This window comes from Chiloscyllium punctatum, chromosome 36 (assembly GCF_047496795.1).
Source record: "Chiloscyllium punctatum isolate Juve2018m chromosome 36, sChiPun1.3, whole genome shotgun sequence".
Taxonomy (NCBI): Eukaryota; Metazoa; Chordata; class Chondrichthyes; order Orectolobiformes; family Hemiscylliidae; genus Chiloscyllium; species Chiloscyllium punctatum.
This window is the reverse complement of record NC_092774.1, coordinates 70,733,457-70,748,553: the sequence shown is the minus strand read 5'-3', so window position 1 is coordinate 70,748,553 and position 15,097 is coordinate 70,733,457.

Genomic DNA, 15,097 nt, shown 5'->3' with positions numbered 1-15,097 from the left:
ACTTTGCAGAGAAAGGAAATTTCCTGGGACGGAAGAGGTTGATAGCAGTCGATAATTGTCAGATTATTTGATGAAGATAACAGCTCATATGGGGTGATTACTGGGGATCCCAGAAGATTCGTATAGAACTTAAAAAATCCTTAACTAGGTTTGAAACATTGTTTTGTGTTTTGATTGATAAGGTTTATCTAAAGGAAGAAATATGCTAATTTTAAAAAAATCAAGGTTAAGGAGGGACAGATTGATTGTATGATTGTTTGAGGACAGATAAAAAGACATTTAAAGACATTGAGGTGGGAGTAGAGCTCAGAGTGATACAATTCTAAAATTTCACTCTGAATGAATGGAAACTGCTTAAAGGTTGGCTCCTGGTCTTATACTTCACCAATTAAAATTGCTGTTTTGACAACTCTTGTAATCATAGAATCCCTACAGTGTGGGAGCAGGCCATTCGGCCCATCGAGTCCACACTGACCCTCCGAAGAGCATCCCACCCCACAACACATCTCTGCACACTGTGGGGCAATTTAGCACGGCCAATCCACCCTAACCTGCCCATCTTTGCGACCATGGGCGGAAACTGGAGCACGGAAAGGAGGGCAAAGGAATGCGCAAATCCCACACCAACAGTCGCCAGACGGTGGGATCGAATCCGGTTCCTGGCAGTGTGAGGCAGCAGTGCTAACCACTGCACCAGCGAAACGGCTGATCTTTAAAACATTGAGAATAGCTAAAATGATGTATTTAGAAACATCAATAAAGTCTGAAAGCATATTCAATTGCTTTAAAAAAAACTGCAGACATCTTTCTGAAACTTGCAGTTAAGCCACAGTTGACAACAGGCTGTGAGGGAGGAATGACCTATTCCTAGTCTTGTGAAATTGGTTCTGAATATGTAGTCCACACCGACCACATATCCTAAATTAATCTCGTGATCTGTTTGCCAGTATTTGGCTCATATCTCTCTCAACCCTTCCTATTCATATAGAGGCCTTTCCAGAACCCATACAGAAGGCTTTTACATGTTGTAAATGTACCAGCCTTGACACACGGCCTCAGGCAGCTCATTCCATACACGTACCACGCTCTGCGTGAAAATTTATCCCTTTTCTCCCTTTTAAACCTTTCCCCTCTCACCCTAAGCCGATGCCCCTCTAGTTTTGTACTTCCTCTAACCTGAGGAAAAGACGTACGAAATTGAGCAGCCAGACAAAATTCAAAACAATAAAATGTTGAATCCCAGGAAAACAAATTTGTGGCACCAGTCTTTTTTTTTCCCCGATTAGCATTTAGACTGAAAAATCTGTCGGTTACACCAACACCTCCACAGGACAAACTACGGTGTCACAAGCACTGCGCATGTACGCCGGTGTCAGCAAAATACTGCGCATGCTCCTACCTGATATCGGAATCATCACGCAACATTCTTTTGATGGACCAATAGAAAGCGCCAGAAGACCGGAAGGAGTGTGGTCTTCCTGTCATTGAGATCCCCCCTATTTTCTGCATGCGGATATTGGACCATGAATTTGTGAAGCTATAGTTGCTGTTCTTCTCTCTCTGAATGAAGATTGAGCTTCACATCAGACTGCAACTTTCCTCTGTCCAACATCTGTGAGTACAACACACTCTTTTCTCACCCCCCTTTTCCATTTTATGTTTTCATTCTGGAGTTGAGTTCTTGACTTGCAGCAAAGTTGGTTCAGGTCTGTGTCTTAATTGGCAAACACATGGCAAATGCAGTTACACAGTGTGAAGTTATAGTCTTTCCAGTAAAATAAAAACAGAAATGAGATGCATTGTTTAAATGGTGATGTATAGAGATGTGGAACAAGTGAGAACTGCAGATGCTAGAGATCAGAGTCGAAATATGTGGCGTTGGAAAAGCACAACCGATCAGGCAGCATCCGTGGGGCAGGGCAGTCAATGTTTTGGGCAAAAACCGTTCATCCGGAATGATGTGTGGGCGTACAAAGGTGCCTCAGCTACCTTCTACTCAGGCTTTCTATCCCAGTCAATGCCAGTTGTCAGACTGGTGCAGCAAGCAATGAGCAAGGCAAGGGGTGCATTAGCAAGAGGAATTGAGTTCAGAAGTGGGGATGTCTTCCTGCAGTTAGGGGGTCATTGAATGTATTCAAAGCTGAGTTTATCTGACTTTTGAATTTTAAAAGTAGTTATAGGGGAAGGCAAGGAAATTTTTAAAAAATATTTTATTAGAAACTTTTTCAAATCTTTTACAAAACATCTATAGACAAAAAAGAACAATACCAAAATACAGAAAGATAGAGGCAGTACAAAAATGTCATATCACGATACTATTAATAATGAACTAACTACTATTCTTCCAGAACAACTGTACCTACTTAGCTTAAACTAAACTACAATCAAATTTTAAAAAAATTAAACTCAATTCAAATTAAATTACATCACATTATTTTATTCTATTTCACTCACTACACCTCCACTGAGGCTCCCATCCCTGGGAGCTCCCGTTATTGTGCCCATATTCTTTTCCCCCAGCCTCCCTTCCCAGGGCCCCACTGGTGCCCAAACTGATTCCCATGGCATATCATGGCCCTAATCAATATTGCTGATAAGTCTGCATCCATATAATTTCGAAAGGATTGCTACGTCTTGTAAAACCGCCCTGTTCTGTGGTGCACCATATTCATGTGGTAGTCTTGGGGGAGATGCTCCATCACTAGCTGACGCCACCCCGGAAGACCTGGGGGTTTTTCAAATGTCTATTTCATTAAAATGTTCTTCCTTGCATAGTGGGTAAGAATGTTACACAGTCTCTTCCCATGTTTCCCCAGGAGAGGGCAAATTTGCTAACCCCAGAAGAAGAAATGCCAGATCCACTTTAACTTCAATCCCGAGGATGTCCTTCGGCTCCCTTACTATAGCACTCCAGTAAGTCTGGATCTTAAAACATGACCAATAGCAGTGTGTGAGAGTGCCTATAATAATTTTACATTTGGGACAACCTGGTGATACTCCTCTCTTGAACTTAGCTAGCCTCTCTGGCGCCATATGAGCCCTGTATAAAATCTTCAATTTCATGGCCTGTGCTTTGTTACGTATTGAAATTTTCCTTACATTTTCCCATATTTCTTTTCCATACTTCCAATGAAGTATCATCTCCGAGTTCCTGATTCCACGTCCTACATGTTCCCTCCATGTCCCCGAAGGCACATCCCTTTTGTAATTAATACAAAGTACTGACTGAAAGAACACCAGCACACTGGAGTACTCTTTCTCCATGTCTGACCTGTAAAGCTGAGCTGGGACCATCATCTTTTTCTGTATATAACCCTTATCTGAAAGTACCGGAATAGGTACAATCCATATTTCTGACTAAATGATATCAAGACCTCCCCCTTGAATAAATCTCCCAGACAGGAGATTCCCTTATTCTCCCATGAACTAAAGCCGGAATCCATTGCCCCAGGTTTAAATCCTTGGGCTCCCACCAATGGGGTAAACTGTGAGGTCTTAAGCCAATTGCCCTCATCTTGCCTCATTATCCTCCAGGCTCTCACCATATTTAAAATGATTGGACTCTTACACTGCTCGGTCATGGATTTCATCTTATCCATAAATAATTAGGGGACAACGCAACTGCGAGGCTTCAACATCAAGCCAAATTGACCCTGAAACACCCCCATGCCCCACCACCCAGAGATGGTAAAAAAGTGCACATTTGATGTCTCTTCAAGTCCAGAAGGTTCACCCCATTCTCTCGCCCTGCGACAGCTGCAATTTGGTAAACTTAATTCGGATGCGCCTGCGACACCAAATAAAAGAACCTAGGCAACCATTGAGCCTCCGTAATATTCATCTGGGTAGCAACAACAGGAGCATTCTCAAGGGGTACAATAGGCGAGGAAGAACATTCATTTTATTCAGGGCTATTCGGTGTAACCATCATAACGGTAATCCCTTCCACTGCTGCAAATCCTGCTTTATCCTCTCGAGTAATTGTACATAGTTAGCTTTATACAGCTGGAGCTATATACAGCTGGTGGAAGGTTGGAGTAATAAAATTTCTCAAATACAAAAACCCTTTTGACGACCATCTAAACAGGAACTGCATTCCATCCTTCAGATCAGGCACCTCCACTAATCCCCCCCACCGGCATGGCTTCCGATTTTGTAAAGTTGATCCTATAGCCCGAAAAACAGCCAAATAAATTAATCGTTTGAATCAATCGAGAACTGACTCCTCCAGATTGGCCAAGGACAAAAGGATGTCATCAGCATGTTGGGTGATCTTATGCTCCCCATTCCCGCCTCTGGCCCCACTATTTCAGGATCCCTCCTGATAGCCTCAGCTAATCGCTCAATTGCCAAGGTAAATAGCAACGGTGAAAGGACACCCCTATCAACTACCTCTCCCAATATAAAAGTTATCTAACTTAGTGCCGTTTGTGATGACTGCTGCCTTAGGATCATTGTACAACACCACCACCCATCTAGCAAAGGATCCTCCCAGACCAAAATACTCGGGCAGGAATGGGTCTCCAAAAAGTCTCCAAAAAGTTTAAATTCCTCATCCCTGGACATGATGCAAGTGTTACAATGGGGAAGAGTTTTTGACAAAATATTGTCAATTAGCAGGTGGAAAAATGTTCAGGAAGTAAAACAGAAATTTCAGTCTCCAGCTTTGTGAATCTTTAGAAACTCTTGGGGAAGTGGAATTAGAGGAGAATGAAGGATGAACTGTTCGACTGAGGAGAGACAGTCCTGACATGGTCCCCTTGTTTAAGAGGCCGGGAGATTGACTCTGATATTCTCGCGACGTAAACTGATCTGAGAGATTGAAAGAATTCTCTGCACATCAGGAATTCAAACCCCTTCTCGGCTCGGGGCCAATGAGAAAATTTGGGAAGAGGCAAAACACTGAAAGGCTCGGAGGGCGATGGCCCCGGTGTAGGACAGCTCGTTCGTCGTGACATGGATGTGCCTGGAGATGGTGGGATCAGGCTGTCCCCATGTCTCCACACTGAATGTCCAAGGCTTTATTATGGAAAAGTAAAACTGATAGAAGACAATGGTAATTCTGGGCGGGGCAGGTTGAGTTATGAATTGAATAGTAGCTTCCTCAAAGAGACTGTGAAACTTGTGCTCAGACTTGTCTCTGTGGCGCAATTGGTCAGCGCGTTCCGCTGTTAACCGAAAGGTTGGTGGTTTGAGACCAGCCAGGGATGGAGTGTTTGCTGTTCTCGCTCTTACCGATTTCTTGGCTGCGAAGGTGGGCGTTTTTAATGGTGTCAGGAAAATGTTTCCCAAACGGAAATCTTCTCCACTGAGGAAGCACAGAGGGGTTTCTGAATTGATTGAATTTCTAACGTAAAGGACTGCGGATGCTGAGAATCCGACACAGAAAGAGAAACTGCTGGAGAAATTCAGCAGGTTTGGCTGGACCTGGATGAGGAAAAAAAAGAGTTCTCAAAAAGGTTTTCTCTGATTCTCTTTCTACTGATGCTGCCTGACCTGCTGAATTGTTCCTGCAATTTCTGGTTTTGTTTTAACTGAATGCCCACGTCATCTTTCGGGCTGAAACACCCCGACTCGCCACGGCTTCACAAAGTTGGAAAATGGAAGGGAAGCAGTGGTGGTGATTATCTTTGGCTGTTCCTCTTGTGAATGTTCCCATTGCTGCGCATGTCCGTGTTAACGTCAGAACTCTGACCCATGGCGGCGTCAGGTACGCACAGTGCCAGGGGCGCAATGGATGACGAAACTGACTCCACCTACCTGTTTGAAATGCACCTCACAGCTTCTTCACATCCCCCAATTAATCTTTCTCATTGTCCTGAAGCCGGCTTACGGTGTGAATTCCTAATCTGCAGGAACGAGACTACTTTCACTGTCTCGCGTCAGTAAGTGTCTCTGAGAACATCAGAGTCAAGTCACAGCGCTGTCAGAGGAGGGGAAGCCGAAATAGCCCCACACGCTGCTCATGCGCACATGTCACTTTCCCCAACTCACCGACTCTGCGGCTTCTGGGAGTGGAAAGGGAACAAACACCAAAACCCAGTGTCAGCTTTGTAAACCTTCAGGAAATAAGAAATCAGTTCATCCCTTCGGATCTTCCATCCTGGGCAGACAGCGTTGATTTCAAATGACTGTCAATGCCGATTCATTTTGGCTGAAAAAAATCTTCCTTATCTCATCCCAGCATTTCTTGCCACAGAGAACTGTGCGGCAGAGTTCATGTATATATTTCCCTGTATGGTATTTTGTAAATAACATTCGTTTGCTGGTTGTTTGTATCGGGTATTTCAGGTTCATTTGCCGCTGTTTAAGTGTGTTGGTAGGTTTGTGGGCTACCATGATGCTGAGAGGGTTGAGTTGTCTGGACATCATTTCCCAGATGTCTTTAATGTAAAGTAATGTGGCTAGGGTTTCTGCAGACGTTGTGGCTGCTTGTGTCAATTTGTTGATGTGAAATCATCACACTGGGTTTATTGGTTAGGCAAGAATGAGGACTGCAGATGCTGGAAACCAGAGTTTAAATCAGAGTGGCGCTGGAAAAGCACAGCAGGTCAGACAGCTTCCGAGGAGCAGGAAAATCGACGTTTTGGGCAAATGCCCTTCATCAGGAATAAAGGCAGGACGTCTCCAGGGTAAAGAGATAAATTGGGGGTTGCTGGGCCGAAGGTAGCAAAGACTACAATAGGTGAATGAGGGTGGGGATGGAGGTGACAGATCAGAGAAGAGGGTGGAGCGGATATGTGGGAAGGGAGATTGGAAAGGAGGACAGATCATGAGGACAGCGCTGAGCTGGAAGGTTGGAACTGATGTAAGGTGGGGGAGGGAAAATGAGGAAACTGGTGAAGTCCGCATTGATGGCCTGGGGTTGAATTTATCTGAGGCGGAAGATGAGGCGTTCATCCTCCAGGCATCGGGTGGGATGGAGCGGCGATGGAGGAGGCCCAGGACCTGCATGTCCTCGGCAGAGTGGGAGGGGGTGTTGAAGTGTTGTTCTCGAGGGCGATGGGGTTGATTGGTGCGGGTGTCCTGGAGATGTTCCCTCAAGTGCTGTGACTTGACTGCGAGGAGTCTCCAGTCTCCCCAATGTAGAGGAGACCGCATCGGGAGCAATGAATACAAGAAATGACATTGTTCGGTGCACAGGTGAAAGACTTCTTACTGCCGTGGCCCGGATTTGATTTCTGGGCAGGAAAGGAATTTTTAGTATAGCTGTCAACCTTTAACCGCATTTACCAGGTGGTCTCGTGGTTAGGATTTGGCGCTTTCAACGCTGCGGCCTAGGTTCAATTCCCCGTCAGGGAAGCCACGTTCAAGGGGTTGAGAGGTTGCTCATTCTTCTTAAATGCACTGCACAGTTGTTTGTTATCTTGTAGTTCCAAGGCTCTGCAGTGTGCAGGGGCTCGTTGAAATACTGTCCTGATACAGGTTTGTTTGCATGAGTAGGGATGATTGCTTCTGTCGTTAAGTTCTTGTTTCGCGTGCGTTGTTTTCCTGTATACACTGTTTTGAATTTACCATTGACTGTACGCTCTACTGTGACATCCAGAAATGGCACTTTGTTGTTGTTCTCCTCTTTTGTTAATTTTATGCCAGTAAGGAGATTGTTGATGGTGTTGTTTCATTTTCTGATGATAAAAGTGTCATCGCTGTCGCGGACCCAAAGTTTGGGTTGGATCGTTGAAAGGGCTGTTTGTTCAAGTCTCTGCATTATTGCTTCTGCTAGGAATCCTGATACTGGTGGTTTCATGTGTGTTCCTATGATTTGTTTGTAGGGCTTGTTATTGAATATGAAGTGGGTGGTAAGGCACAGTTCCACGAGCTTGACAGCGCTATCTTTGCTGATGAAGTTGGTGCTGTGTTTGTGTCTTTGGTTCTTCGAGTAGTGTCTTCAGTTTTCTTTGGCCACGTTGATGTTTATGGAACAGGGCTGTTATGTCAAAGGACAACATTATTCCATCCTCTTCTATCTTAGTGTCTTTGGTGTTCAGGAATTCTTGGATGGAATAAATGGAGTGGCGTGAATCTTCGACTCGGTGTTTTAGTCTTCAGTGGAGGCCTTTGAATAGTCTGTATATTGCTTTTCCAAGTGGTGAGACTACGGCCTGAGGGGGGCTCCTGGTTTGAAGAGAAGGGAAACAACAACAAAGTGCCATTCCTAGATGTCGCAATAGAGCGAACAGTCAATGGGGAATTTCAAACTAGCATCTACAGAAAAACAACACACACAAACCAAATACTTAACAGCAGAAGCAATCATCCGAACACCCACAAACGAAGCTGCATCAGGACATTATTTCAACGAGCCACTACACACTGCAGCACAGAAAAACTATGAAGAACAGAAGAGAAATGCGTATATAGTGTCTTTAAGGATCGGGTACCCAATAAAACCAGTCCGCCGATTTCTCATTGATGCTTCCAAGCTGATTCTCAAAAATTTGGTTTTTCCCTCCATTCTTTCCTGTTTGTTTTTTGTGGGTTTTGGAAGCTTTCGTAATCCTCTGACTGAGTATTGGAGTTGGGAAGTTATGTTGTGCCTGTACAGGACATTGGTTAGATCACTTTTGAAATATTGTGTACAATTCTGGTCTCTCTCCTATCAGAAGGATATCGTCAAATTTGAAAGGGTTCTGAAGCACCAATGGGTCCACAGAGATGAAGAGGCCCTTCTGCTGCCCTGAGTGTGGGAAGGCCTTCAGTGACTCCTCTGCCCTGCTGACGGACCAGTTGGTCCTCACCATGGTACGCCGTTCTCCGGCCCCAAGTGCGAGATGGCCTTCAGCAGTTCTTCCCACCTGCTGAGACAACAGTGGGTCCACACTGAGGAGAGGCCGTTCTTCTACCCCGAGTGCAGGAAGGGCGTTGCTCTTTCCTCCGACCTACTGGCCCACCAATGGGTCCACATCGGGGAGATGTCGTTCAGTTGCCCTAAGTGCAGGAAGGCCTTCAGCAATTCCTCAGCCCTGCTGAGACACTAGTCTGTACACACCGGGGAGAAGCCGTTCTCCAGCCCCGAGTGTGGGAAGGGCTTTACCTGCTCCTCCACACTGCGGAAGCACCAGCTGATCCACCCGGGGAGGGGGGTTGGGGTGGGGGCGGAGGGCGGTGGCGGAGGTGGGGAGGCCATTCTGCTGCCCTGAGTGCGGGAAGGCTTTCAGCAATTCCTCCGCCCTTCTGAAGCACCAATGTGTCCACACTGGGGAGAGGCCCTTCAGCTGACCCGAGTGTGGGAAGAGGTTCATATTTTCCTGCAACTTGCGGAAGCACCAGCGGGGGCACCAATGCTCCCAGCAATCAGATCCCACCGGTGACGCTGTCTTGGGTCACCCCCCAGGACTGAACATCCTACCATTTCTGACCCAGTGGGTGCAGTGGGAGAGTAGGTGGGCTGTTTTAGTTTTCTGCTGGACTGCAATTGCCTCCCCTACACCCCATAACCACAACCCCATGGTGGCTCAGGGATTGCACTGCTGTCTCATGGCACCAAGAATCCAGGAATAATTCCACCCTACGGGGTCTGTGTGCAATTTAGGGAGGGTAGGAAAATGGATCTGACTGGGTTACTCTTCGGAAGATCAGTGCAGATGTGTTGGGCTGAAGGACCTGTTTCCACATTGTAGGAGTTCAAACATCCTATGAGCTTTGCTTTCAGTGGACACTGCTGCGCATTTAGCCTGGGACTGCACATTGCCAAATGAAATGATCCAGAGAAACCTAAGACCGCAAGACAATCGGAGCAGAAGTTAGACCATTCGGCCCGTCGAGTCTACTCTGTCATTCGTTAGTGACAAATGTAGCGCAGATGAGATTAGCTTCAGTCTGAAAACAGGCCATTTGTTCCAACAAGTCCACACCGACCCTCCGAAGAGTAAGCCATCCAGACCCATTTCCCTCGGACTAATGTACCTAACTCTACAGGAAAGTAAGCATGACCAATCCACAAGACCTGCACATCTTTGGTTTATGGAAGAAAACAGGATCACCCAGAGAAAACCCACGCAGACGCTGGGAGAAAGTGCAAACTCCTCACATACAGTCACCCAAAGCTGCAATCAAACCTGGCCCCCCGGCACTGTGAGGCTGCAGTGGTAAACACTGAGCCACTGCATAGTGCATGCCGAAGCAGGCAAGCAAGAGGTTGGGAGAACACAGCAAGCCAGGCAGCAACAGAATGTGGAGTAGTCAGCGTTTTGGGTATTAACCCTTTTTCAGGACTGAAACTTTGACTTCTCTGTGAGAAACAATTTACGGGAATGTTGCTGGGGGTTGGAGGGTTTGAGCTACAGGGAGAGGCTGCATAGGCTGGGGCTGTTTTCACTGGATCATCAGAGGCAGAGAAGTGACCTTATAGAGGTTGCAAAATCATGAGGGGCATGGACAGGGTAATAGACAAGGTCTTTTCCCTGGGCTGGGGGAGTCCAGAACTAGAGGGCATAGGTTTAGGGTAAGAGGTGAAATATAAAAAAAGAGACAACTTCTTCATTCAGAGGGTGGTACTTATATGAAATGAGCTGCCAGAGTATATGGGTCAGGTGCTGTCAAATGGGACTAGATTAATATAGGATATCAGGTCAACATGGACAAGTTGGATCAAAGGGTCTGTTTCCATGCTGTACGTGTCTCTGACTACTGGTCCTGATGTAACTTTAAAATAGAGTCCAAGTAACTTTGAATAGTTCAATCGTGTTGTGCTCACATCCTGAAAAGTTTCAAATGAATCCCTCCGAGCGATACTGTTTAAACATGTTGAATTGGACAAAGTATCCCATCAAGTTCAACACAAACCCAGAGTTGAAGAAGTCAGAAGTCAGAACACCAAGGGGACCAAAACTGAGGCAGATCTCGTGTTGCAGGTTACTAGTTCCTAGAAAATGGAGTCGTGGGTAGACAGGGTGGTGAAGAAGGCTTTTGGCATGCTTGCTTTCATTGGTCAGAGCATTGAGCACAGGAGTTGGGGCGTCTTGTTGCAGCTGTCACACATGTCACACAACAACGATAGGCGTGGCCCTGCCCCCCTCTGACTGGCTGTCCCTTTGAATATCTGGGGGAAGATTAGACCCACCTGCCTGTGTTTGGCTCTTATGTACTTATCCAAAAAAATTTAAACATTGTAACATTACCTGTATCCACCACTTTCTCTGACAGTTCAATCCACACACGAACCACCTTCAATGTAAAAAACGTTGCCCCCCTCCCGTCCTTTTTAAATCTTCTCCCTCTCATCTTAAAAATGTACTCCCAAACTTTGAACTCCCCTACTCTTCAGGAAAAGACACTGGTTATTCAACTTATCTTTGTCCCTCATGACTTCATAAACCTCCATAACCTCCATCCTCAACCTCCTACACTCCAGTGAAAAAATGTCCCAGACAATGCCGTCTATAAATCATTCTGGCAACATCATAGTTAAAAAAAGGTGAGCTTTAAGAATTGACTGAACGGGCAGTGAAGATTCAACCAGCTGACAGTGGATCTGAAATCACAATTAGATCAGGTTCGGACAGCAGGAAACCAGATACGTTTTTACAAAAAACCACAACGATTTCATCATTAGACTTTGAATTGCAGATTTATATTGAATTCAGATTCCACCATCTGCCGTGGCAGGTTTTGAACCCAGATCCCCAGAACATTACCTGGGTGAATAGTCTGGTGACAATAAAGTCGGCCATCGCCTCCCCTGAACACATTGGCTTATTGTATTTAGAGGTAACAAAGAAGCAAGTGGTTTCAGCAGCTGCAAAGTTGTTGATATTTTTTAGATTAGATTACTTACAGTGTGGAAACAGGCCCTTCGGCCCAACAAGTCCACACCGCCCCGCCGAAGCGTAACCCACCCATAACCCTACATCTACAGTTACATCTACCCCTTACCTAACACTACGGGCAATTTAGCATGGCCAATTCACCTGACCTGCACATCTTTGGACGATGAGAGGAAACCGGAGCACACCCACGCAGACACGGGGAAAATGTGCAAACTCCACACAGTCAGTCGCCTGAGGCGGGAATTGAACCCGGGTCTCTGGCGCTGTGAGGCAGCAGTGCTAACCACTGTGCCACCGTGCCGCCCAATGTCACACAATGGAACATCAGCACTCTCAGTAATGGCACACACTGAAGCCAGGACCCTGTTTCAGAGGTCAGGGCTCGGGAACCATAAGAAATAGGAACAGGAAAATGCCATTCAACCCCTTGAGCCTGCTTCTCCATTCAATAGGATTGTGGCTGATCTGACATTCTCCACTTGCACTTTCCTGCCCTTTTCCTATAACTGTTCATCCCCCAACTGATCACGAATCTATTGATCCTAGTTTTAAATGTGACATGAAGGCTGTCAACAGAGTTACTGGGATGGGGGAGGGGGGAGCTCAGGTCGAACTTAGGGACTAAAACAATGGTTTCACACTTCACAATATTTAACTAAGGGAATGTTTATAGTTTAGAGCTAAAACTACCAGAAGAAGGGTTCATGCCCGAAACGTGGATTCTCCTGATCCTTGGATGCTGCCTGACCTGCTGCGCTTTTCCAGCAACACATTTTCAGCTCAGATCTCCAGCATCTGAAGTCCTCACTTTCTCCGAAACAATCCCATGGAGTCTCACAGAGTTACACAGATGTACAGCACGGAAACAGACCATTCAGTCCAACTCGTCCATGCAGCCCAGATATCCTAACCTAATCTAGTCCCATATGCCAGCACTTGGCACAAATCCCCATAAAAATTTCCTATTTTTATACACGTCCAGATGCATTTTAAATGCTGTAATTATACAGCCTCCACCACTTACTCCAGCAGCTCATGCCGTACATGCATCACCCTCTGCGTGAAAAGGTTGCCTCTTAAGTACATTCTATATCTTTCCCCTCCCCTCCCTAAAACTATGCCCTCTCGTTCTAGACTCCCCAATCCCAGGGAAAAGAACTTGTCTATTTGCCATATCCATATCCCTCATGATTTTACAAACCTCTATAAGGTTACCCCTTAGCCTCCGACGCTCCAGAGAAAACAGTCGATTCAGCCTCGCCCTATAGCTCAACCCTCCAACCCTGGCAACACCCTTGTAAATCTTTTCTGCACCTTTTCTAGTTTCACAACATCTTTCCGATAGGAAGCAGACCAAAATTACATGCAATATTCCAAACGTGGCCTGACCAATGTTCTGTACAGTGGCAACATGAGCTCCCAACATCTATCCTCGATGCTCTGACCAACAAAGGAAAGCATACCAAACACCTTCTTTACGATCCAATCTGCCTGCGTCTTTACTTTTAAGGAACTATCAACCTAAACTCCAAGGTCTCTTTGCTCAGCAACACGTCCAAGGAACTTCCCATTAAGTGTAAAAGTCCTGCTCTGATTTGTTTTTCCAAAATGCAGCACCTCATATTTATCTATATTAACCTCCATCTGCCACTTCTCAGCCCATTGGCCCATCTGATCAACGTCCCGTTGTAATCTGAGGTAACCTTCTTTGCTGTCCACAACACGTCCAATTTTGGTGTCATCTACAAACTGACTAACTATACCTCCTCCGTTTACATACAAATCTTTTATATAAATGACAAAAACTAGCGGACCCAGCATCGATCCTTGTGGTACACCATTGGTCACAGGCCTTCAGTCTGAAAAGCAACCCTCCATCACCACCCTCTGTCTTCTGCCTTCGAGCCATTTCTGTATCCAAATGGCGAGTTGTCCCTGCATGCCATGAGATTAAACCTTGCTCACCAGTCTCCCATGAGGAACCTTGATGAACGCCTTCCTGAGTTCCATATAGATCACGTCCATCGCTCTCCCCTCATCAATCCACTTTGTACTTCTTCAAAAAACTCAATCATGTTGGTGAGACATGATTTCCCAAGCATAAAGCCATGCTGACTATCCTTAATCAATTCTTGCCTTTCCAAATACATGTAAATCCTATCTCTCAGGATTCTCTCCAAAAACTTGCCCGTCACGGATGTCTGTCTCACTGGTCTATAATTCCCTGACTTTTCCTTACCACATTTCTTAAATAGTGGCACCACGTTAGTCACCCTCTAGCCTTCCGGCACCTCACCTGTGACTATTGATGACACAAATATCTCAGTGAGAGGCCCAGCAATCACTTCCCCAGTTTCCCACAGAGTTCGAGGGTCCTCCTGATCAGGTCCTTGGGATTTATCCACTTCTATGAATTTCAAGATATCTAGCAATTTCTCATCTGTAATATGGACATTTTTTCAACATGTCACCATCTACTTTCTCACATTCTATATCTTCCATGCCTTTCTCCACAGTAAACACTGATGCACAATATCCGTTGTGTATTCCCCCCCCCCCCCCCCCCCGCCCTACTCGATCTACTGCAGCTCCACACAAAGGCCGCCTTGCTGATCTTTGAGGGGCCCTATTCTCTCCCTTGTTATACTTTATTCCTTAACGTATTTATAAAAACCCTTTGGGTTATCCTTAATTCTATTTGCCAAAGCTATCTCATGTCCCCTTTTTGCCCTCATGATTTCTCTCTTAAGTATGCTGTACTGTCTTTATTCTCTAAGGATTCACTCGATCTCTCTGTCAATACCTGACGTATGAATCCTTCGTTATCTTTTCCAAAATCACAATTTCTCTGGTCATCCAGCATTCCCTACACCTACCAGCCTTTCCTTTCACCCTAACAGGAATATACTGTGTGTGGACTCTTGTTATCTCATATTTGAAGGCTTCCCATTTTCCAGCAGTCCTTTAACCTGCAAACAACTGCCCCCAATCAGCTTTTGAAAGATCTTGCCTAATACCTGAGTCTTCCTCCAATTTAGAACTTCAACTTTTAGATCTGATATATTATTTTCAATCACTATTGTAATGTTAATAGAATTATGGTTGCTGGCCCTTAGGTTTTGCACCCTCGCCAGTATGTACATCCTCATTGTGAATTAGAAAATTTCCTTGTGCACACTTAAAAAATTTCTCTATTTGGCGGATGAGTAAATGGGCAGAAGTTATAACTTGGCTCAACTCTTCCTTCATTCCCATCAACCCTAACCCCATTCCCACCCCAATAGTCCAACGGCACTTTACCTTGCAACTGCCGAATGTGTGAGACTAGC